The sequence below is a fragment of the Pleurodeles waltl genome, chromosome 9 (assembly GCF_031143425.1).
Source record: "Pleurodeles waltl isolate 20211129_DDA chromosome 9, aPleWal1.hap1.20221129, whole genome shotgun sequence".
Taxonomy (NCBI): Eukaryota; Metazoa; Chordata; class Amphibia; order Caudata; family Salamandridae; genus Pleurodeles; species Pleurodeles waltl.
The window spans coordinates 512,755,969-512,779,604 of NC_090448.1; the positions used below are offsets into that span (position 1 = coordinate 512,755,969).

General features: G+C 44.4%; 1 protein-coding gene across 7 annotated transcripts in view; it reads right to left on the minus strand.

Annotated features, from left to right (window-relative positions):
* Positions 1-23,636, minus strand: part of SYT16 (synaptotagmin 16) — a 569,077-nt gene that overhangs the window by 254,701 nt on the left and 290,740 nt on the right. The gene's annotated exons all lie outside the window — the stretch shown is intronic.

The following is a 23,636-nucleotide window of genomic DNA, read 5'->3' on the forward strand; positions in this document are numbered from 1 at the left end:
TTGGATTGGGGTAAGTGGAGTGGGGTGCATTGGTGTGGGGTAAAGTGAGGGGGAATGGTGTGAATTGAAGTGGGGTGGATTGGGGTGTACTGCACGATTACGTGGTAAAGAATAATTTACGAAATTACACATAATAAAGAAACAATGTTGCTTTTGCAATATTTAGAACACGTTAATCATCATCTTTTGAGAAGAGCACCCACAAGCAAAAACGAAAGAAAACATGAGTTGAAAGTGAGAAAAGACAGCTTGCCAAAATAAAAGAAAGTTAGCTTTAAAAAATAAAACTTGGCAATTTTGTTTGTCCTGCAGGGCATGTTTTTGCTAATCACAAGTCTTCTGTTTGCAGGGCACTAGAAGTTAAAAAGAACAAAATAGTACCTCAATCACGGCAGTAGCAGTGGACGGGCACTAATTAAGTTGAATCAATCGGTGCCTGGTCCTTGCGCCACATAGACTAACAGAAATTATGCCAGGCTTGCCATGATGAATTACGAGGCTGTAAATAAGAGTGCCACGCAAACCAACACATGGTGAGTGACAGGGGGGCTCCAAGCCCTTTACTGTACACAACAGTCTCGCAAGTGAGATGCATGCGCTAACGCATGAGCTAGCAGGCTCGACCCTAAAAATGACGTCAGACAGTCTGCTTTACATAGGGCAGAGAGTGTGATGTACTTCCACCGAATGCTCCATGTCCATCTGGCCGTTAGTGTAAGGTTTCCATCAACAGAGCCAGCGATGCGAACACCGGAGGAAACATGGCGGTCTGTCCAAATTTGAATTGAGAAAGTGGACCATCAGTTTGGCAATTGACGTACTCCAGCACACTTGTGATGAAGTACCCTAGCCACCAACTCTAAATGGGGCCAAAAGTCTGGCCCTGTGGCATACCTGACAACATTTTGACATAACAATACTAGCAAAACAAAGATGACACACAAGTCAAAAGCACGCTTCCTAGATTACTTACTTCCCATATTGGGGATACATATTTACTCACTATACTCCGTTTCAATCACAAATCCCAACCAGGAGTGCTTACTCTACCAGACTTGCTTTTGTGACCCAATGTAAAAAATCTTTTGTGAAAAGCTGTTTGATTTTCCCTTATAGCCAATAGTAACTCATAGTTAATATTGTCCAAAAGCACTGATAAGGCAATACCATGTTACTGCACTTTACATATTAAAATCTGCAAAAAGCTGCTAAAATATTGGATGTTATAAACGAATGAATGAGAAAAATTGAAAAATTGTATAAGATTTACGGTATCACTGCAGAAAGAGTTGAAACATTGATTTGGACGAACTTCCTGGTTGATTCCAACCTAAAAATCCCATTGGCTGCCCGAAAGGCTAATGAGGTACCTCAAAGTCTCTGAAACTGATGGAAATTTGCAGAAGCCAGGTCAACTGTCATTAGTATCTTATTCAACTGAGCACATTTTGGAAAGAACATAGTGGGTCTGATTTTCATTTTCTGAAAGAAAATGTTAAACATTGTACTGTGCCAGGACCTGTAATAGTCTCTCACCTTCTTTATAGGTGTAAGGGCAATCCAAGGAAGGTTGTCCTCACCAAAACATGCATAATAAAGACTTACAGCGCAAGTGGGCAAGCATACTTATTGAGGTGAAAAGATGGTCTAGCAAATAAAAATAAACTAACTTCTGGTGGTTCAGCAGGAGTACGTCCTACACTTGCACAGTTAATGCTAGTTCACACAGCACATAACAAATAAATAACCATGGAGTTTAGAGATTGAGATGTAGAACTGCACACTCTGCGGTACCATGAAAAAAACTAGTCTCCTTAATGGATGTGGAATAGGATCAAGGTCAGGGCAAACATGTTGAAGGAGCTAATAGAGGATCTACCCTCTGATCTTCTATATTCAGTGCCCTAATAAGAACAACAATCCCGATCTCTCCACTCACCAAGAGCCAGTTTGAAAGCTTATGTCCTAAGCATGCTGTAATTATTTATGGATTGGACGGCAGAGCTGTCCATTCTGTCAGAGAACCAGACTGGCCATTCTGTCAGTCTGGCATTTCCTGGGACTTCCTGGGACTGCAGGTTAATGGGACTGGTTTCAGAGCAAGATGGTTAGCCATTGCCAACCAATGATTTAATTATTTATTTATTTTCTTTCTAACATTTGTAGAGCTCAACTGTCACCAAACTGGTATCCTGGCGCTAAGCTAACATATAGGCACTAGACTGCAAAGAATATGCACATGCAAAACTCTATAGCAGATCTAATTACTTAGGAAATAGCCAGGTCTTCAAAGCCTTCCTAAATTGCACCATTTCGGCAGAGGGCCTAAGTAGGGGTGGTAGCTCATTCCACAGCTGAGCTGCCTTAACTGTGAAGGCCTGACCTTCTTGTCTTAACTTTCGAAATGTATTTATGCCAATCAAGTTTGCAGAGCTGGAGCAAAGATGTCTCTCCGGCCTTTCATCTGTCATGCCTTAAACACAATGCAGATGGCTTTGAAGATGATTCTGTGCTTCAGAAGAAGCCAGTCCAGCTCCTTTAGGGTTCTGGATGCTGAAGATCTACGGGATATGTTCAGCAACAATTTTGCCACTGCCACTCGTACTCTGGATAGTCTCTTCACCAAATATTCATGCGCTCCAAGTAGCAGGACATTCTAGTAGTTTAATCTGCTGAGAATGACATTAAGCATCCCAAGAGATTTAGGTTGGGTGAGTAGCATTGGCAGCACATACCTTAAACTACAAAGGAGTGCAAAGCAAGAGCCTGCTACTTTTGTGACGTGGCTCTCCAAAGACAGCTTGTCACCAAATACAACCCCAAGTTTGTGGACTGTGTCCAACGGCTGCAGCTCTTCTCCAGAGGAGAGGGGGCAAAAGTTATGGGGAAGTGTCATGGGGATTATGCTAGCTGAGCAGCACTCATTTAACTTTTGTGAATTTGCATTCATCCATTTAACAATATCTGACATGCCTTTCTGAAAAGTAACTGCAGTCACCTCCCGGTTGTTAGTAAGAGATAGGATCAATTGGGTGTCATCTGCATAATTGACCAGCCTGATGTCATATTCCTTTATGAGGGTAATGAGTGGAATAGGAGAATCGATAAGGGCCTGTAATTACTCAGGACCAGAGGGTCCACTGAGGATTTCTGTATAAGGGGGTGACTACTGCCTTCTTCAATGTATTTGGCACAAACCAACTCCAAGGATTGATTACAAATCTGTAGCATGGGGAGAATGAGTTCATCTCCTAGCTCTTTCCATGCCCTAGGAGGTGGGGGATCAAGTGGAGATCCTAATGTAGTAGACCTGGCAATGAGTTGAAAGAATTCCTCCAAGATGGGTTCGAAGGAGTCAAATCTACTGACCTGGCTCTCCAGATGGTTGGTTCTGTTTTGGGTTGTAATGGGGCCTAACAGTGGAGCTTCAGAATCACTCACTCTGGTAACGTTTTCCAAGTTCACTGAATCATTCAGTCCTGGGAGTGTTGTCTGTGCAGGAGCACCAATGCCCTCCAAAATCTTGCTGAAGTGTGGGAAGCTGGCTTCCCTCACTTGTCCATTCTTCAAGAATCCCTCTTCCACTCAGACACACAGGCTGGTATTCTTTCTGCAGTCTCCTCCTACAGGGGCACAATTCAGTCCCCTCGCTTAGCAGGCCGGGTAGGCTCCAGTATGGAGGAAGTCCCACATCTTCTCCTGAAGCTCCATGTATGCTTTTGAGATGATGTTTCCTTACCTCTTGGAGACTGGCTATCAGCAACTATAACCCTGGATCTCAGGTTTTCTTCCGTTTCTCTGGGGAGTACTACCTCTTTGCTCAGTGAGTAATCTGAAACAAAGTTTCAGTCCCACGTTTATAATCGTGTTAGAGATAATGAATTTCGATTTCATTGTCAGGGTGTAGGAACTGGTCAAAGTGGTTCCATTTCCAAGTGTATCTGTTTTCTGTTGAGCAAACACCGTCTTTGTTTCAGGTGATGGTTTCAATAGCAAGTAGTGGCAATTGGTGCCTTAAACTCGAGCACCCAACTCATTAAACTGATGTTGCATGAAGACCTTGAACTTGGCAGCCATCAGAGTTTGGGAGTAGCACTTTTGAGAGAGACAAAACGGTTTGTCCTGCCTGAATGATCCACTCTGCATACCAAAGGAAATCACTTACTTCATCCCCCCATAGCTACCAGTAAGTCAAATGTTGGTGCTCAGGATAGGACAATCAGCAGGTCTCTGCTAAAAAGGTCGCTGTTGCATAACTAAAATAGCCCTGTATTCATCTGCATATGTTTTATTATCTGATACGAAGCCGAAAGGTTAGGAATGCCAGCAAAACGTTGCCAGTCTGGAAAGTCTGTTCCTCAGCATCCATCACGTGACATGCTTTCCCGAGGCAATCCAAAAATGGATCTCAATGGTACCATAGTCAAGACAATTGCATTCACCACATTTACACTACCATTCGTCATGTATACTTCTTGTGAACACACCACTCACTCTGGATGTGTTGCCACCACCACTGCATGATAATGTCCTGGACAGAGACAATTGTCTTGTGTCATAGGAATGCATGTTGGTGTGCCCCACAACACCACAATGCCATGCTTTGGGTCTCAGAACCTTTAACACCTGGCCTAAGCCAGAGTACGCCTATGATGATCTCTGCACTGGGTACAAACTGTATTTGTCTGTAAAACCATGCAGGTGACATTCCCATCTAATGACCAAACAGTGAAAAAAACATATTTTCCACATAACCATATTCCTCCAGATTTCTATGGGAAACTATGGGCAGCTAAAACTGCTGCATTGAGTAATATCAATTGTCCAGAAGGACGGAATTAAGAGTTAAGCCAGATACTCATGGCATATAGAGACTTTGCTCTCCCTTGGAATTCCTGCCGAGGTGGAATGGCCCCTGGCTAGTCCTACAGGGGGAGACAGCACTATATCAAAAAACTTGAAAAGGATCACTTGTACCTTCGGTTGGGTGTCAAGTGGGTACTGTGTAACCAGCTGAATGCTCAGTTCACAAGCCCATGGTGGGAGGAGTTGAGATAATTCATCCAAAAGTAGAGCCGCCTTCTCAAAAGTGTGCAGAAGACAATGCCCTAAGGAGATGGGTGAGGTCACTCCCCATGTAGCCAAATTGAATGCTCTCTTGTTGTTTGCCTAGACTCATACTAACTTCTGCTTGTGAATTAGTCTCAATCCTAGAGTGGTTGTTGAGGGTTCTGTACATTAAGTGAATACATTGTCTGGACAATGCAGGCTAAGTAGTCTGGAATACATTTGCAGAGGTTCTATCCATTCTATGATGAGTCAATTTTAAAGGACTTTTCACCAAACAGACAGCTGTGGAATGAGCTACCACCCCTACTTAGGACCTCTATGGAAATGCTGCAATTTAGGAAGGGTTTGAAGACATGACTATTTCCTAAGTGTTTAGATCTGCTGTGGTTTTTCGCAGTCTGAGCCTTCTCTCAGAAATGACTGACAATCCCAGTGATTGTCTGCATTAGTCAGATCACTGATAACCTGAGAATGGATTTCCATGTAGAAAAATGCCTGACTTAGCAGAAGCCACTTCATGCATCCTTTGATCCTGGATGAGGACTCATTTCTGTTGAGTAATTTAGGAGAAGGTCAGAGTATAAACTACATAAGTAAACAGGATTTCAAAGTCTGTATTCTTTATGTTCCTCTCACTGTCTTCAGAATCCTTGAAATCGGCGATACCAAGGGAAGGGCCCGGGGTAGCAAATGGAAAGTCAGGGGTAGCAGCTGCAACCCCTGGCTAACCATAGTTGACCTCTATGAACATTACATTGGATAGCATTCAAGAAAATTGAGGTGCAAGTGTACTAGTAACAATAGTACGTAGCTCCTTCTATGACACTATTGGTCGTAGATATTGTTAGAGCAGTAGGCACAGCGGTTCCAGGATAAGGTGGTGAGAAGCCCACTGAAGCCCAAATATGGCTGGACCATGGTTAACGACCTAACCAGGTGCCAGGGTAGCAATGACTTTGGTGCATTGGGGTCCGTGATACCAATGCTACATCACTGCTTGTTAGTAAAGATGTGAAACAGACTCTGGCACAGTTGCTGGAGTAATGTTTGGAAGTGTCTGGCATATATTATACACTACATTTAACAGGAGTCCAGGCACACGTCACTTGCACCAATCTTAACCGCATTAAACATAATTTGCAGAGGCGGTACTATTGAATCGCTAATCAGACCAGTTGGTGAGTACAACTACAATAACTGCAACAACTCACCCTTGCAATGACATCCACTTACTTAGGGTAGATTGCAGATGGCAAAAGTGAAATAAACCGAAAGACGCTCATGCCATGGTTAAAAAAAGGTAGAGTCAAACAGTTCCCTTTTCTTCTAACTGGCAGAGTTTATCCTTCATGGTAGTGGTTCACATGCAGTACAACAGCAACTAAGTGCAACCACACCTCTTGAAGTAACAGAGAAAACAGGCAACACCCGTTTGTACAGCAGTTGGTGCAATCTCCTTTGTCGGCAGGATTTTATGTGTCTCCTGGCAGCATTTACTCTTCCAAATACTTGAGAATTACTCAGAAAGATTTACTATGTGGCAATTATTTTATACATGAACACTAAATCCTTTTCTTTCCTTGTTTTTTAACAGCATTATGCAGGGTGGCACTAACTGATACGATGCACAGTAGTAGGACCAGTAAAATACATTCCAAACAGTTTATTCCACAAAAACTTGTTCTCGGGGCAGGGCTTAATTTATGGAAGAATAACCCAGGGCAAGAGAGGGAAAGGAAGAAAAGAAAGAATAAAGAATAGAAAGGTAGACAAACAGTGAGAAAGAGTGAAAGTGTGGATGAAAAAAGACCCTATAAGGCTGAGATAAACCAACAGGAATCAAATATTTTCTAGCTAATGCATAAAGAATTTTCAATTCTAATAAGAATAAGGATATGAGGTTTATGCTTTTCTCTCTTTACTGAGATAAAAACAGCGGCCAATCAAAAAACGTTTAAACAGCAAACTACTTTTCCCATGATCTCCAGTAGTCCATACTGCGATCCCAACATATGTCTGCTCCATGTCTACATGACTCTGAAATAATAGTCCTTCCTCTTTCTTTGTGAACAAATGAGAACATAGCAACCTGCCTTCTCAGAAACTGGAATCCAAATGAAGCTCTGTCACGAAGAACTCTCACCGCCACCTGCCAACTGGGCTTGAGACGTCAACAAAAAACATTCTTCCTGGATCCCTCGTGCATATTCATGTTCCCTTGCTGTGCGAACGTAAGGACAAAGGTAAATATGTGAATAATACCCATCCTAATTCAATAAATCAAACGGGCGGGTATGTGAAACAATATCAATATAGCATTATGCATTTACATCATTATCTAGAATAACAGAATTACAAAGCAAATTCACCTTACAGGTGGGATAAACTTTGCCTCTGTGTCCTTAATAGAATTGAAAATTCTTTATGCATTAGCTAGAAGATGTTTTATTCTATGTCAGGAACGGAGGCTTCGGATTATGCTAGTTTAAAGCTGATCCACCACTTCAGACGCCACATCAACAATAGGTTTATGATAAAATACCTTGAAAGTAGAATCCAAAGACCAGTGTGCCACAGCCATTATGTCCTCTAAATAACAACCTGTACAAAAAGCATTAGAAACCCTGGCTCCATGCACAGAATGTGCCCCAAACCTAGAAATGTCTATCCCAGCTTCCATCAATAACCATCTGACCAATCTGGCCAAGGTAGCCGCAGATAATGGATTAAAGGGACTCTGTAGAGAAATTAGCAATTATCCCTGGGCATCTATATGAATCTCACAAGTACAATCCTCATATGCTTTCAAACATCTATCCACACATAATTTGTGATTATGGGGAAAAGCTGGATAGGAAATGCACAGAGAGGAAGTCTTTGTACATCTAGAAACAGAGAAAGGAACTACAAGAGGAGTAAATACTCTACCTGTTAAGTCTAGAGCATGTACATCCGAAACACAGCGACGTGAAATCAGACAAAGAAGGAGAGTGAGATTTGCTGATAACTGTTTATGCGAAAGGCCCTTATTACAAGGCCAGGCCCTCAAAAAATACAACACAAAGTCCATGACCTATAATGAAGAATACTTAGGCTGTGGGGGCTTGACCATTCTGATGCCTCACAGAAGCTTGTAGATTAGCAGATGTTCGCCTACCAGTTTGCCTTCCAGATGAGGGCGTCCCGCAGAAACTGCAGACCTGAAGTTACTAATGGCTCTGTAAGTCAAACCCTGGGATGCCAATTTGGAAAGAAAATTGACAATCCTACTAATGTTTGCTCCCATGGGATCAATATGTTGTTCACCACACCAACCAACCCATCGCCTCCAAGAAGATTTGTAGCGTTAATATGTGGAAGGGGCCCAAGATTAAGATAAGAAAAACACTGGGTTCTCTGAAACTCCCAGTACTTGTCAACTTCTCCTGAAAGTCTCCATGCCAGGAGCAACAACTGCCCTCCAGTTATCAAAGGCTGAGGCAGTCCTGTTGGCTCCAGAAGTAGAGACGGGCCGAATGGGATTTGAATCGTCCAAGTACACAACAGTGACATTGTCAATGATCACGGCTGAACCTTCCAGAGGGGTGTCACCAAGATGAGAGAGTACTCTCTGAATCATGGAGAATGGGGGAAATGCATAGAGGGGACCTGTCTTCCACGACTGAAAGAAGGCATCCAATCCCGCTGCTAGCGGATCTGATTTCCAACTGAAAAATCGCAGCAGCTGAGAATTCAATCTGGATGCAAAGAGGTCTATAGAAGATGGATTCCACCAGCGCACCAGGCTGCAAAACACTTGTGGACTGAGTTTCCAATCGCTGCCATCCCTCAAGAAACGAGAGTTCCAGCCGGCCACTATGTTGGCATGTCCCGGCAGATACTCCGCCGTCAGCAAAATATGGTGTTGGAGGCAAAAATACCAAAATGTTTTGGCAACCTCCACTAGAATTCGTGACCTGGTCCTTCCTAAGTGAATTATGTACCATACTGTTGAGATGTTGTCCATGCGAAGCAGAATAATACAACTCATCTTGTGGGGAGAGAGAGATTGAATCGCAAAGCCCCTGCCAGAAGCTCCAGACAATTGATATGGAGACTCAGCTCCTCCGAGAACCACCAGCCCCCAGTCTCCACTGACCTGCAAGGCGCACCCCAGCCCCATTGGCTGATATCTGATTCTATCACCATTTCCGGGACTGATGCAAAAATGGCCCTGCAGTTCCACGCATCCATGTGATCCAACCACCAGGGTATGCTGTCCTGGCGTCGTCTGATAACAACATCTGTTCCAACTAGGATATCCCTTTGCGAAGATGCAAAATCTTCAAACACTGAAAAGCCTGATAATGAAGAGGACCCAGAAAAATGACATGGATAAAGGAGGCCAACAGACCAACCAGTCGTGCAAGGGTCTTCAATAATATAGTCGGAGAGGCAAGGGCTCTCCTCAACTCTTTCTTGATAGGCTTCTGTTTCGTCAGTGATAACAGCAGCATTTGATAGAATCTACCTGGAAGCCTAAAACGTTTGTGGTTTGTGACGGAGTCAATATCGATTTGTCTGGGTTTATCAGAAATCCCAAATCTTATAGAATCTGGATGGTCCATGACAGATGCTGCAAGACTGACTCTTTCCCTGACACACTGCACTACCAGCTGCAAGAGCTTGGTGAAACACCAAGGGGCCGAAGAAAAACTAAAGGGGAGAGCCTTTGGTCTCACCAACGGAATTGAAGACACCGACGGTGATGGGCATAAATGGGAACAGTTAGATGAGCGTCTTTGAGATCCAGACGCACCAGATAGTTGCTCTCTTGCAAGAGTGCCTTAACAAATGAATACCCTCCATCTTGAAATGGCGGTACAATAGCCAGGAGTTGAAATACCTCAGAGTGAAAACTAAGCTTGATCCCTGCCTTTTTTCTGCAGCAAAAAGATTGTACTGACATACCCTGAGGGGTGTAGGCTCGTCCTGGTTATCACTTGCTTGTGAAGAAGCACCCCAATCTCAACATCTATGAAACTGCTCTCTGTCTGGGAAAAATGAATGAGATATAGAGGAGATCTCTGCTGTGAGGAGAAGTAAAACTCTAGTCTGTACGCCCGAACTGTCTGTAAAATTAAAGGGTCCCGAGAAACGGGTTCCCAGGCCACTTTATCCTCCCACCCAGAACCACCTCTGAAAAGATGATTATTCTCTCCTGATTGCATGTCATCCGCTGCGTTGAAATCGTCTCGGGTGTTGCCTCTGAAGCCACAACCCTGACCTCTCTTGGATCAGGTAGGATAGAATCCAGATGTGGTATACTTGTTACCTCAATTGTGTTGGGGGTATAGAATCCATGGCCTCGCATCAGCCCCTATAGCGTTCAGCCCTGACAAAAAGGCCCCCACTGAACATCTTTTTCATGGATGACTGGGCCTTATCCAACGTTGAGAAGGTGACCACATGCTTCCCTAAGTGTTTCACAAACTTGTCCCCAAATAACATTCCGTTTGCTTGGGTTTATTCGGGGTCAATTCTGCCAACTTCAGGAGATACGCATCAAGAAAGACTTCCTACGCTCAGTAAATATGGCGCAGTTGGCATTGCCCAAAAGACATATGGCTCATTTAGCCCATTCTAACACTGTTTCAGGATCCAGTTGGGAGTTGGATTCCTTTGCTTGCTCATCGAGCTCCAGGATCTTTGTAATAGGACTGGAAATGTCCAGGAGTTTGTCCTGGCATCCTTTCAATGTGCGGTCCAGGCCCTTTTTAAGGTCCTTGGCAAATCCTTTGATGAACATCGTCATATTGGGATCCAAATCAGGCGTGTCCACCACCTTGCCTAAGAGGAAGGGAGGGGGCATTCAGAACGCATGGTGTTACGTACTGTATGTCCCGGTCAAACCCTTTCCTCAATCAAAAAGCAAGGTAAGTTGTACTTGAGAAACGTTTTGCAGTGTTTTACGCTTACCCAAATGCTTGGGTTCATCTGGCATCTGGTCAGAGTCAGAAGAATAAGCCGAATTAGAGAGAGAGAGAGACACCTCCGCTGTTTGCGCAGAGGGCACGGAAAAGGACTCAGTGGAGACTAGTGATGCGAAAGGCCTATATTCATGATCTTAAAGAACTGATGCAGACGTGTGTGCAAGGATCTCAGTCGACGAGCCCAGTCCTAATGTGGCTCTCTGGCACTGCCCAAATTAGATGTCTGTTTGTTTCTGACTGCAGTCTCGGGAAAAGTGCTTCCTCTTAATTCTCAATAGCCAAATCTCATAAGAGGGTGAGTAAAAAGCTTCAATGCCTTGATGAGAGCTTCATTTATGGAGTCCTGAACATGGTTCATCAGGGCCTCCACTAATCTCTCCTCCATATGATGTTCATAAGGTACCTCAGGATATTTCTGACAGTATTTGTCCTCTTTGGCATAGAACACCATCGATAGTAATCAAGAGATATGGAGGAGTGCGGGGGGAGAGGGCAGACACAACAGGCAACAATATCTGAACTCTCCAAAGGTTGTGAGACACACAACTGCAGGCAGCCAAATCAGATGTGGAGGCAGCACCTGCATCCACACTAAGACAGAGCCCTACAATGTTTACTCGCCCCATCTGACATTCCAGGGGATAATTATGTTGGGGAAATTGTCAGAGCAGCACTCAGGCCAATCCAATCACGGAGGCACAGAGAAAACGCCTCAGCGCGCGTGCGCAATGAAAGAAACAGATTTTCATTTCTCATTTTCATTTCAACGTTTATACCAACATTTTCCTTTCTATAGTGCTTTAGGTTTCCGGTATTGTATCGCAGGCATGTTTAATTTTGTGTTTCAAACTACCCAACGTGCATTGTTTTTTAATGGTATTTATTCAATTTGACTCACAATAATGGAATTAAAAAAACACTTTCTATTGAGTGGAACATTTTTATCACTGATAAAAATGGACTCCACTTTTTCCTTATCTCAGAAATATTTGTGAATGAAACTACTGATTTTTGTCAAAAAAATTTCATGAATTGGAACATAGAGTGCCCTCAGTACATATATGTAAGAAGTGCTGTGGCATTCACATTTATAATCCTTGGGAAAACACCATGGCCCATATTTATACTTTTTGACGCAAAACTGCGCTAACGCAGTTTTGCGTCAAAAAAATTAGCGCCGGCTAACGCTATTCTGAAGCGCCATGCGGGCGCTGTATTTATTGAATGACGTTAGCCGGCGTTAGCCGCCGGCGCCGTCTGGTGTGCGTTAAAAAAAACGACGTACACCAGGCAGCGCCGGCGTAGGGGGATATGGGGCTTGGGCGTCAAGAAATGGGGCAAGTCAGGTTGAGGCAATTTTTTCACCTCAACCCGATTTGCGCCATTTTTTTCGACTCCCAACCCCCATAGAAATGACTCCTGTCTTAGCAAAGACAGGAGTCATGCCCCCTTGCCCAATGGCCATGCCCAGGGGACTTCTGTCCCCTGGGCATGGTCATTGGGCATAGTGGCATGTAGGGGGGCACAAATCAGGCCCCCCATGCCACAATTTTTTTTTTTTAAAAACACTTACCTGAACTTACCTTAATGTCCCTGGGATGGGTCCCTCCAGCCTTGGGTGTCCTCCTGGGGTGGGCAAGGGTGACAGGGGGTGTCCCTGGGGGCATGGGAGGGCACCTCTGGGCTCCTTCAGAGCCCACAGGTCCCTTAACGCCTGCCTTTTGCAGGCGCTAAAAAACGGCGCAAAAGCGGCCGTACGTCATTTTTTTTGACCCGCCCACTCCCGGGAGTGATTTTTGCCCGGGAGTATAAATCCGACGCACATGCCTCGGAGTCGATTTTTTAGACGGGAACGTCTACCTTGCATATAATTAACGCAAAGTAGGTGTCCACGCTAAAAAATTACGCTAACTCCATTGACTTTGGCGATAGACGCGTCTAACGCCAAAGTATAAATATGGAGTTAGTTTTGTGTCGGAATTGCGTCAAAAAAAACGACGCAATTCCGGCGCAAACAGAGTATAAATATGCCCCCATATTTATATATGCAGTTTCCTCTTAATTCTAATCCGATATTTAGTTTGTGAAGTAAATGTTCAAAGTTGTCCTGGTTCAATTGTGAAGTAGTCTGGGGAATGGAATACAAACATCTTCACGAGTATTGTTCCCATTTCAATGGTCATTGGTTATAATAGGTAAAATACCATGCCCTGGGTGGATTTCATAGAATACCTCACGGGGAGTTAAAGGTCGAGCTAGGCCAGTTTTCTTTCCCATTTTTTCCAATAAATCTATTATTATCTTGCTGTCAGTTGAGTTAGAAAGACCAATGGTGCATGCCATTTCTTTTAGTTATTCCACAAACAGTCAATTTGGCATCTCTGATGGCAATATGTCAAAACTATTGTATTACATTAAATACCAAAGGTAACAATACCAGCATAATTTGGCAATTGGCTATATGACACAACCTAAATCCAAAGATAAAACCTTGATCATGTTAATGAATGTTCTGTTGACCCAGATGTTTCTAGGTACACAACGTTCTAATAACCCTCACCTGATCACCACTGACAGGCACCTTGTAGGATGCTTTAGCTGTACTTCACAGCAAAGAGTAGTCTTCTGACATTTAACTAGTGGACATCTTCTGTACATTATTTCATAATGACATTTGTTTCTGGGAAAATTATCAACACCCGAATGGCAATTAAAGTCATTAACAACAAAATGGTTGTGTGATATGCTTTATGAGGCTTCTCAAGAATACACTACATTATGGGGGTGATTCTAATTCTGGCGGGCGGCGGAGGCCGCCCGCCAGAATTCCGCCCCCATAATACCGCTCCGCGGTCAGAAGACCGCGGAGGGTATTATGAGTTTTTCCCTGGGCTGGCGGGCGGTCTCCAAAAGACCGCCCGCCAGCCCAGGGAAAAACTCCCTTCCCACGAGGATGCCGGCTCGTAATCGAGCCGGCGGAGTGGGAAGGTGCGACGGGTGCAGTAGCACCCGTCGCGTATTTCAGTGTCTGCAACGCAGACACTGAAATACCTTGCGGGGCCCTCTTACGGGGGCCCCTGCCGTGCCCATGCCATTGGCATGGGCACGGCAGGGGCCCCCAGGGGCCCCGCGACCCCCCCCTACCGCCATCCTGTTCATGTCGGCTTTCCCGCCATGAACAGGATGGCGGTAGGGGGGGTCAGAATCCCCCATGGCGGCGCAGCAAGCAAGCTGCGCCGCCATGGGGGATTCTGAGGGCAGCGGTAAACCGGCGGGAGACCGCCGGTTTACCCTTTCTGACCGTGGCCAAAGCGCCGCGGTCAGAATGCCCTGCGGGGCACCGCCGGCCTGTCGGCGGTGCTCCCGCCGACCCTCGCCCCGGCGGTCGAAGAATCAGGGCCAATGACTCTAATGGTGCATTGCAACATAAACATTAAGAACAAGCATTTGCAATGCAATAGGTCTCGCATTAGCGAGAGTTAAAGCTGTTGCTGTTGTAAGTGATAATGACAACCTCGCATTTGGGACCTTATAAATATTTAGCAATGCAGCACATTAAACCTTCATCAGAAATAAATTGTGTTTGTATATTCCTTCATGCACTTGGCATTAGACTGTAATGGTCTGAACAGACCCTACAGAGCACCACAGTAAAAATAGCATTTGGAAGAAACTTGGTCACGTAACCATATATTCATCCCCTAGAGGGCATAATCACATAAAAAAGAGTGATATCATTGCAGTGTAACCATATAATCATCCCCTTGAGGGCATAGTGTATTCCACATTTTCAGGCCTAGCAGGCCTTTTAAATATCATTTAACTGTGGAGTCGGTGGCAGGAGGGGTGCAGTGATACAGGTCGTTACTAGATGTCTATGTAGAGTCAACAGCAGAAGGTGCAGTATCACTGGTCATGGCTAGATGTCCCGGTAGAGTCAACAGCAGAAGGTGCAGTACCACTGGTTGTGGCTAGATGTCCCTGTGGAGCCAAAAGTACACAAAATGCAGTGTCACAAACACTGCCAGAACTTCTTCTGCCATCAGAAGCTAAGAATGTCCCCCAAACCCAAAAAGGGCTAGAGAAGTACCAGGTCCCCGGTGAAATGGCTGAAATATTTAGCCATGCTGTACGTTAAACCCTTATCAGAAATAAACTGTGTTTGTGCAAATATTAAACCTTTATCAGAAATAAACTGTGCTTGTGCATTAGCAAAAGGTAAAATACCACTGGTCGTGGTCAGATGTCCCAGTGAAGTCAACTGAGTTAGTAGTGCCTTGGGGCTATTAATACCCATCAGTATAATGGAGAGAATAGTGCATTATACATTTGCAAGCTGAGGAAGGCTGTCAGAAAATTGTCACAAAAAAGGCCCTTAGAACATAAACTCCTCTCAGCTGTATGTATATATGTGTGTAAAAAAAAAAAAACACAAAGATCCAGCTATAAGCGAGCTTAATTGTGCATTGAATGGAGGTAGAGGTTATGATTTTTGTGCCCCCTAACCTAGTGTGACCCACAAGATGTCCTGGACAGAAAGAGCACATCGTGCTGGATGTTTTGGTGGTTGTTCCATTGCCCTAGGACCACCACAGGCTGAGTTATGTGCAAACATGTGTTATAAAAGGAATGCCTGCAAAGCATTATGCGGTGCAGTGAACCTTGTAGTATTAGGTCTCCCACTATGCGGGAAGAGTCGCTGTTGAGGATTCTTTCCTCGGTCAATTTCATGCTATATAAAGCCACAAAAAATGTACAAAACACACGCACAACACAACTACTTGTATTTACTGATTATGTAAAGTAAGGACCAAGTGAAGGGCAAACACGGAAAACCAACCGCGCGCATGAACACGAGTGCTTACTGACAGACACAAGACGCAGGAAACAAAAAAAAATAGTCCGCCCAAGCAACAGAAAAACATTTCAGGCATAATTAAACTGTACTTGGCTGGTGCTCCTGAGCCAAGTACAGGAAGTGACGTATTCGCTGCCAAACCAGTTAGGAGGCAGCAAAACAAGAGCAAAACTGCCTTCAACCTATGGTAGGCAGCAGGCAGCGGCAGGCGGGAGCAAAGTCCTATACTCCATCCAATAGGTCTTGCAGACAGCGTATGGATGCTGTTGAGGCTCGACCTAAAAAAAGGGTGCAGTATCATGATACAATCTTGATTCGGGTGAAATGGCTGAAATATTTAGCCATGCTGTACGTTAAACCCTTATCAGAAATAAACTGTGTTTGTGCAAATATTAAACCTTTATCAGAAATAAACTGTGCTTGTGCATTAGCAAAAGGTAAAATACCACTGGTCGTGGTCAGATGTCCCAGTGAAGTCAACTGAGTTAGTAGTGCCTTGGGGCTATTAATACCCATCAGTATAATGGAGAGTATAGTGCATTATACATTTGCAAGCTGAGGAAGGCTGTCAGAAAATTGTCACAAAAAAGGCCCTTAGAACATAAACTCCTCTCAGCTGTATGTATATATGTGTGTAAAAAAAAAAAAACACAAAGATCCAGCTATAAGCGAGCTTAATTGTGCATTGAATGGAGGTAGAGGTTATGATTTTTGTGCCCCCTAACCTAGTGTGACCCACAAGATGTCCTGGACAGAAAGAGCACATCGTGCTGGATGTTTTGGTGGTTGTTCCATTGCCCTAGGACCACCACAGGCTGAGTTATGTGCAAACATGTGTTATAAAAGGAATGCCTGCAAAGCATTATGCGGTGCAGTGAACCTTGTAGTATTAGGTCTCCCACTATGCGGGAAGAGTCGCTGTTGAGGATTCTTTCCTCGGTCAATTTCATGCTATATAAAGCCACAAAAAATGTACAAAACACACGCACAACACAACTACTTGTATTTACTGATTATGTAAAGTAAGGACCAAGTGAAGGGCAAACACGGAAAACCAACCGCGCGCATGAACACGAGTGCTTACTGACAGACACAAGACGCAGGAAACAAAAAAAAATAGTCCGCCCAAGCAACAGAAAAACATTTCAGGCATAATTAAACTGTACTTGGCTGGTGCTCCTGAGCCAAGTACAGGAAGTGACGTATTCGCTGCCAAACCAGTTAGGAGGCAGCAAAACAAGAGCAAAACTGCCTTCAACCTATGGTAGGCAGCAGGCAGCGGCAGGCGGGAGCAAAGTCCTATACTCCATCCAATAGGTCTTGCAGACAGCGTATGGATGCTGTTGAGGCTCGACCTAAAAAAAGGGTGCAGTCTCATGATACAATCTTGATTCGGGTGAATGACAATGACATGCTAAAAATGAGAAAATTGCGGTATTATACAAGCATCTTGATACTTTTTGTCCCAAACAGTAGGGTTAACAACCTCACTATCGTTTTCCACCCCAGCCTCACTGACCACACTGTACTCTGCCTTCAAACTGATTGTTAGGTCTCTGAATACAAAGGCCAGGTTTGGTAAAGCGTCATATAGTTACCCTTCCCAGAGGATCTTGAGTATCATACCACACCTGCAGTAACTTGCTGACTTTCAGCAAAGGCATAGAATGCCTTTTCAGGCAACTCCTTATTTTCCTCTGTCTTCCACAAGACATGCCATTCCTCCTTTGCCTGCTCCAAACCAAGGTCACCTCTAATAAAATACTGGGGGCAAAGCCATGGCACTACATAGAAGAATCCCCTATGTAGTTTTAGAAGCAAATGGTTGAGGCACCAGAAAAGTCCATAAAACAGGCATGTCAGGCCCCCTTAAAGACATAGAGGGAACAGGCAGTGCTTTAAATGGAAAAATAGAAGTGCAGGTACTCTGTGATAGAGTACCTGCTTGTTTCCGAGAAGTGCCGGTACTCTCCAATTAAAAGTATTACGTTTATCTTGAGATATGCCGGTACTCTCCCTCTCAAAATAAAAAAGTGCCGGTACTCAGTACCGGAGAGTACCGGCCCAATTAAAGCACTGGGAACAGGGAGAAACAGGGTAGAGAATATCTGTATAATAAAGATGACCACTCTGTGGATTCAGAGTAGCTTGGCAAGTGTCAACACTGAAGATAACCGGAAGTCATTTAAAGTGATCACAGCCAACTCTGCCTCTAAATATGAGTCAGCAGGTTAGTAGACATTTTGTTTCTGAAAACATGCTCCAGGATTTTAATCTCATTCCTTGTTAGGCATCATACTACTTGCAAACTATTGATTACTTGGTGGCCCATTCTTCACTCTAGAATTTCATTATGACATACACTTCAGCTGTTCTGTGCAGGTGTATAAGTATAGTGATAAATCCTATTTAACTTTATGCTATTCTATTGCTACAGCAGCTGTGTTTATGTGCCCCAGGCCCTGTGTGCTATTGAGGCTAGCTGCTGGTGAGGAACATGCCATAAAAGGTTCGGGCTCCTCCAGAGGGTATAGCGGTACGTTGTCATCCCCTTCCATATGTTGCATTATTTAACTCATCTCAAAGAAAAGTCTTTCATAAATGTGCTCAGTTTTATGACATTGAGTCTGCCTGGCACAAATTCTTTATTTGACCTAAAAAGCCCACTTTCAGGCATGAGCTCAAAGACAAAGAATTTTTTTTCCACCACCGCATCCAAACTTAATTAAAAACAGAGGGGGTACTATTAGACAGGTGCATTATAACAGCTATCTCACTTATGTACAACACACTGATGACAAATACACAAGGCTACCTACAAAATTAAGAAACAACTGGCACAATTAAAAACCCTTCATACAGTATACTACAGTCATGTCCTACTTTGCAGAATAGGCAGGGCAAGTGACAATAAATGCTTACAAAATGGTGGTCAGAAAGGAACTTTCATACATATACTGTGGGACTGCCACAAACTTTGAGTATACTAGAAGGCTGTGATACAAAATCTTGAGGACTCTACTGATTACGTATTGAAGTGAGAGTGCCTTTAGTAATTTTGTGATTCTAGAAATATTTTAACATAACTACTGTTTGACCTGGCAACGTTGGCATGGTTTCCCCTAACGTTTTTGACTTCTGACCTCCTGTTTTGCTGGCTTTAAGACTGTAGGCACTTTACCACTGCTAACCAGTGCTAAAGTGAATGTGCTCTCTGCTTAAGACATGGTAACATTGGCACATCCACAATTGGCATATTTAATTTACTTATGAGTCCCTAGTAAAGTGCACTACTTGTGCTCAGGGCCTGTAAATTAAATTCTACAAGTGGGCCTGCAGCACTTGTTGTGCCACCCACCTTCAGTAGCCCTTTAAACATATCCCAAGTCTGCCATTGCAGAGCCTGTGTGTGCAGTGTTAGACTGCCAAGTTGACCTGGCAAGTTAACCCTCTTGCCAGTCCCAAACCTTGCTTTTTAATACATAAAGTCACCCCTAAGGTAGGCCCTAGCTAGCACAAGGGCAGAGTGCAGTGTATTTGAAAAGTAGAGCATGTACTTTTAAGCTTTACATGTCCTAGTAGTAAAATACTCTTATGTTTGTTTTTATCTGCCGCAAGGCCTATCTATCCAATAGGATAACACTGGGATTACATTTGATAAGTGTCATTTCTAATTGGGAAGAGATGGGACCACCAGGACTGGTGTCTGGAATCACAATTTAAAATCATAATTTATGGTGAAGTTGATTTTTTATATTATAATTCAGAAAATGCCACTTTTAGAAAGTTGACATTTTCTTATTTTAACTATCTGGTGCCTTCTGCCTATCTCTGAATATATGTCTGGATTGGTGACAGCAGGGTTCTTGTGCAATCCCTCCAGGATCCAGACACAAAGGGACCTTAGGTGTGACTGGTGGGCCATCCACAACCTGATGGGCCATCGGGAGCAGGATGGGAGAGAGGAGCTGACACTTACACCTGAATGAGCTGTTTGCTGATACCACACAAAGAGCTGCATAACCCCCTGTAGTGAATCTGGTGCCAGTGCAGGAAGGGCAGGGACTCTGTGCACTTCATAGGCACTTCATAGGACTCTCTCTAATGTATCCCCCACTTCAAATGCACCACTAGGTATAAGAACTGGACCTCAGTACACTTCTGGACCTGTGAATACTCTGCCAAGAAGAAGGACTACTGTGCTGCTGAAAGGACTGTCACTCCGCTGGGCTCTGCTACACTCCTGCTCTGCTGTGCTGACCTACTGCCTGCTATCCTCCTTGCCTGTGAGAAGTACTGGACCTGAATCTCTTCAACCCGGAACCAGAGTGATACGAAAGGCTCGCTGTCTTGCCAGGCATTAGGGGACCTGTGGACCCATTTCCATGGTTAAACACCATGGAATGAATCCACAGGTGCCCTCCTCAAGCCCCCGGGACACCCCCACCCACACCAGAGGGACATCAGAGGATGGGGGACCCCATCCTAGGTAAGTAGGGATTGCTGATGTGCGACAAGACACAATAGGTGCATATTTGTAGTAACATTTGATCCGTTTGAGAAAAGAACATTTGTGTTGAAATCTGCAAACTATTTAACCAGATAGAGATTTATATAACAATAAAGGGAAACCCGTAATTATGTGGAAGAAGCAACAGTAGCTGAATCACAGAATTCCAAAGACTTTGGCCATATCTGACGACCAGCAATGGGGTTATATATGCAGTTAAAAAACTGACACTGGGAGGGAGGTTAGGGGAAACCAGACAGAGGGGGTGATTCTAACTTCGGCGGGCGGCGGAGGCCGCCCGCCGAAGTTCCCCCACCAAAATACCACTCCGCGGTCGAAAGACCGCTGAGGGTATTTTGGGATTTGCCCTGGGCTGGCGGGCGGCCGCCAAAAGGCCGCCCGCCAGCCCAGGGCAAATCAACCTTCCTACTAAGATGCCGGCTCAGAATTGAGCCGGCGGAGTGGGAAGGTGCGACGGGTGCAGTTGCACCCGTCGCGTATTTCAGTGTCTGCTAGGCAGACACTGAAATACTTTGTGGGGCCCTCTTACGGGGGCCCCTGCCATGCCCATGCCATTGGCATGGGCACGGCAGGGGCCACCAGGGGCCCCGCGGCACCCCCTACCGCCATCCTGTTCCTGGCGGGCGAACCGCCAGGAACAGGATGGCGGTAGGGGGTGTCAGAATCCCCCATGGCGGCGCAGCAAGCTGCGCCGCCATGGGGGATTCTAAGGGCAGCGGTAAACCGGCGGGAGACCGCCGGTTTACCCTTTCTGACCGCGGCCAAACCGCCGCGGTCAGAATGCCCTGCGGGGCACCGCCGGTCTGTCGGCGGTGCTCCCGCCGACCCTGGCCCCGGCGGTCTGAGACCGCCGGGGTTAGAATGAGGGCCAGAGTCTCTTACAAACTAAAACAGCACATCACACGGCTGCCAAATGTCCTAATGCTGCTGGTAATTACTGTCTTGGCCTAAAGGCACTTTCATGTTACACGCCTTATCTCAGCGTTATCTTAGTTCACCAATCTTCTCCGAGCGCATCAACAACGTACAGGGCCTGAGCAGGTCAACACCGGACCGGGCGGGGGGTGACGCCCATTAAATACAATTTTTTAACAAACGCAGAAATACTTATGAAAATCAAAAAAGCAACGGATATTAAAAAGTGCCTATCAACAGAAAAGTTTCGAATACTTTTTTTTAGGGTTTTCAGACCGTTTAGGAACGCCTAGAGCACAAACTGAAGCAAAACAAATCCATAACAACGGTGACTCTAAAAACAGATTTACCATTACAAATCTCATTTATCTGCAAATTGTTTGCCTAAAGGGTGGTATGACCTTTGGAAACTTTTCATTGAGCTGAGGGATATTTCATATCTTTAGAAAGTAGGTGCCAGAGATTTTAGCCTGGTTCAAATCCTTTTCAAACAGTCATGCCCTTGTTCAATATTAGAGCAAGATAAACTAGCTAAATGATAATTAGCTTCATTTAGGAATGTTTCCGTGTTAGCCTGACCGTATAGTTTAGTGTACATTTCTTCCTATGTTTTAATAGCTTTGCCGGCCTCTAAATTGTCGCTTGTAAGGTGTACAGGTACATATATGGTACATCCTCTAACTGAGTCAATTAATTTGCATTAGGTTACAGCGATACCAGGTTTACATGTGTACAAATATAAGCCTACAAAAGAATTGGTAACACGATGCGCTAATGACACATCAGCGAAAGTATGATGAATATATCGCAACCGTGCAATTAGACAACCATGAATTAATGAATACCTATAAAACAATTACTGTAAAACGTTTACATTAAATAATGCATCACACACTTACAATGCAAGGGCAACATGCACGTAGCTTGTTTTTCACCACACAAAGCTATTCAAATATAGGAACATTAAATAATGAATAAAACATTTATGTAATACATATGTCACTATCTAATATGTAATGGGGGCCAAGAAAGGACAAGGAATAGAGTTTTGGATTTTTCAAGCTTGCCAGAAGATGAAGAAATGCTTATCATACAATAGACAGCTAAGTAATCTGGAAACACTTTAGGAGGAAAACAGATGACTATTTTAAAAGGAACCCTTCCCGATCCAGAATGCTTCATTCTCAACTTCTTTTTCAAAACCTGTAAGGAAAATTGCTTGAAGGACCGTAGGAAATTATCGCCCATAGGCGGCACCATAAAAAGAGCCACAGTATTTTCCCATCTTGACTACATCACGTGAGCCCAATCAGGGTCAAGTGTACGTCAATAGACACAAAGGGGCATATTTATACTCCATTTGTGCCGAATTTGCGTCATTTTTTAACCCAAATTCGGCGCAAAACAAACTCCATATTTATATTTTGACATTAGATCCATCTAATGTCAAAATATTGGAGTTTGCACCATTTTTTAGATGCATGAACCTACCTTGCGACAATGAGATGCAAGGTAGGAGTTCCCATCTAAAAAATGGTGCTAACCCCATAGCCACACATTTATCCCCAACCCCCCCCGTGCTAAAATGACGCATGGGTGGGAGGAGGAGCTAATTAATGGTGCAAAGCTTGCTTTGCACCGTTAATTAACACCTGGGTCAGACCAGGCATTAGGGGACCTGTGGACCCATTTCCATGGTTAAACACCATGGAATGGATCCACAGGTGCCCTTCTCAAGCCCCCGGGACACCCCCACCCAAAGCAGAGGGACATCAGAGAATGTAGGACCCCATCCTAGGTAAGTACGGTAAGTACAGGTAATTTTTTTTTTTTATTAAAGTGCCATCAGGGGCCTAACTTGGGGCCCCCTGCATGGTACAGGGTGCAATGGCCATGCCCAGGGGACTCTGGTCCCCTGTGCTGGCCATTGGGGTGGTGGGCATGACTCCTGTCTGTTCTAAGACAGGAGTCATGTGGTATGGATGGTTTTGCATCAGAAAATGACGCTAGGCTGGTTGTAGGCATTTTTTTTGCCTCTCACCAGCCTAACATAATTTTTTGGTGCAAAACACCGTTCTTCCATAGCGCACCCCCACCCGCCTAGTGTCATTTCTTTTTACGCCAGCCCACCCTTTGCACCGGCTTGCACCATTCCATAAATATGGCGTCTGGCTGGTGCTCAGGAATGGCGCAAGCCGGTGCTTAACTTTTTGATGCAAAACTATGTTAGTGTAGTTTTGCATCAAAAAGTATAAATATGCCCCTAAATGTATCTAATCTCTGGGGAACC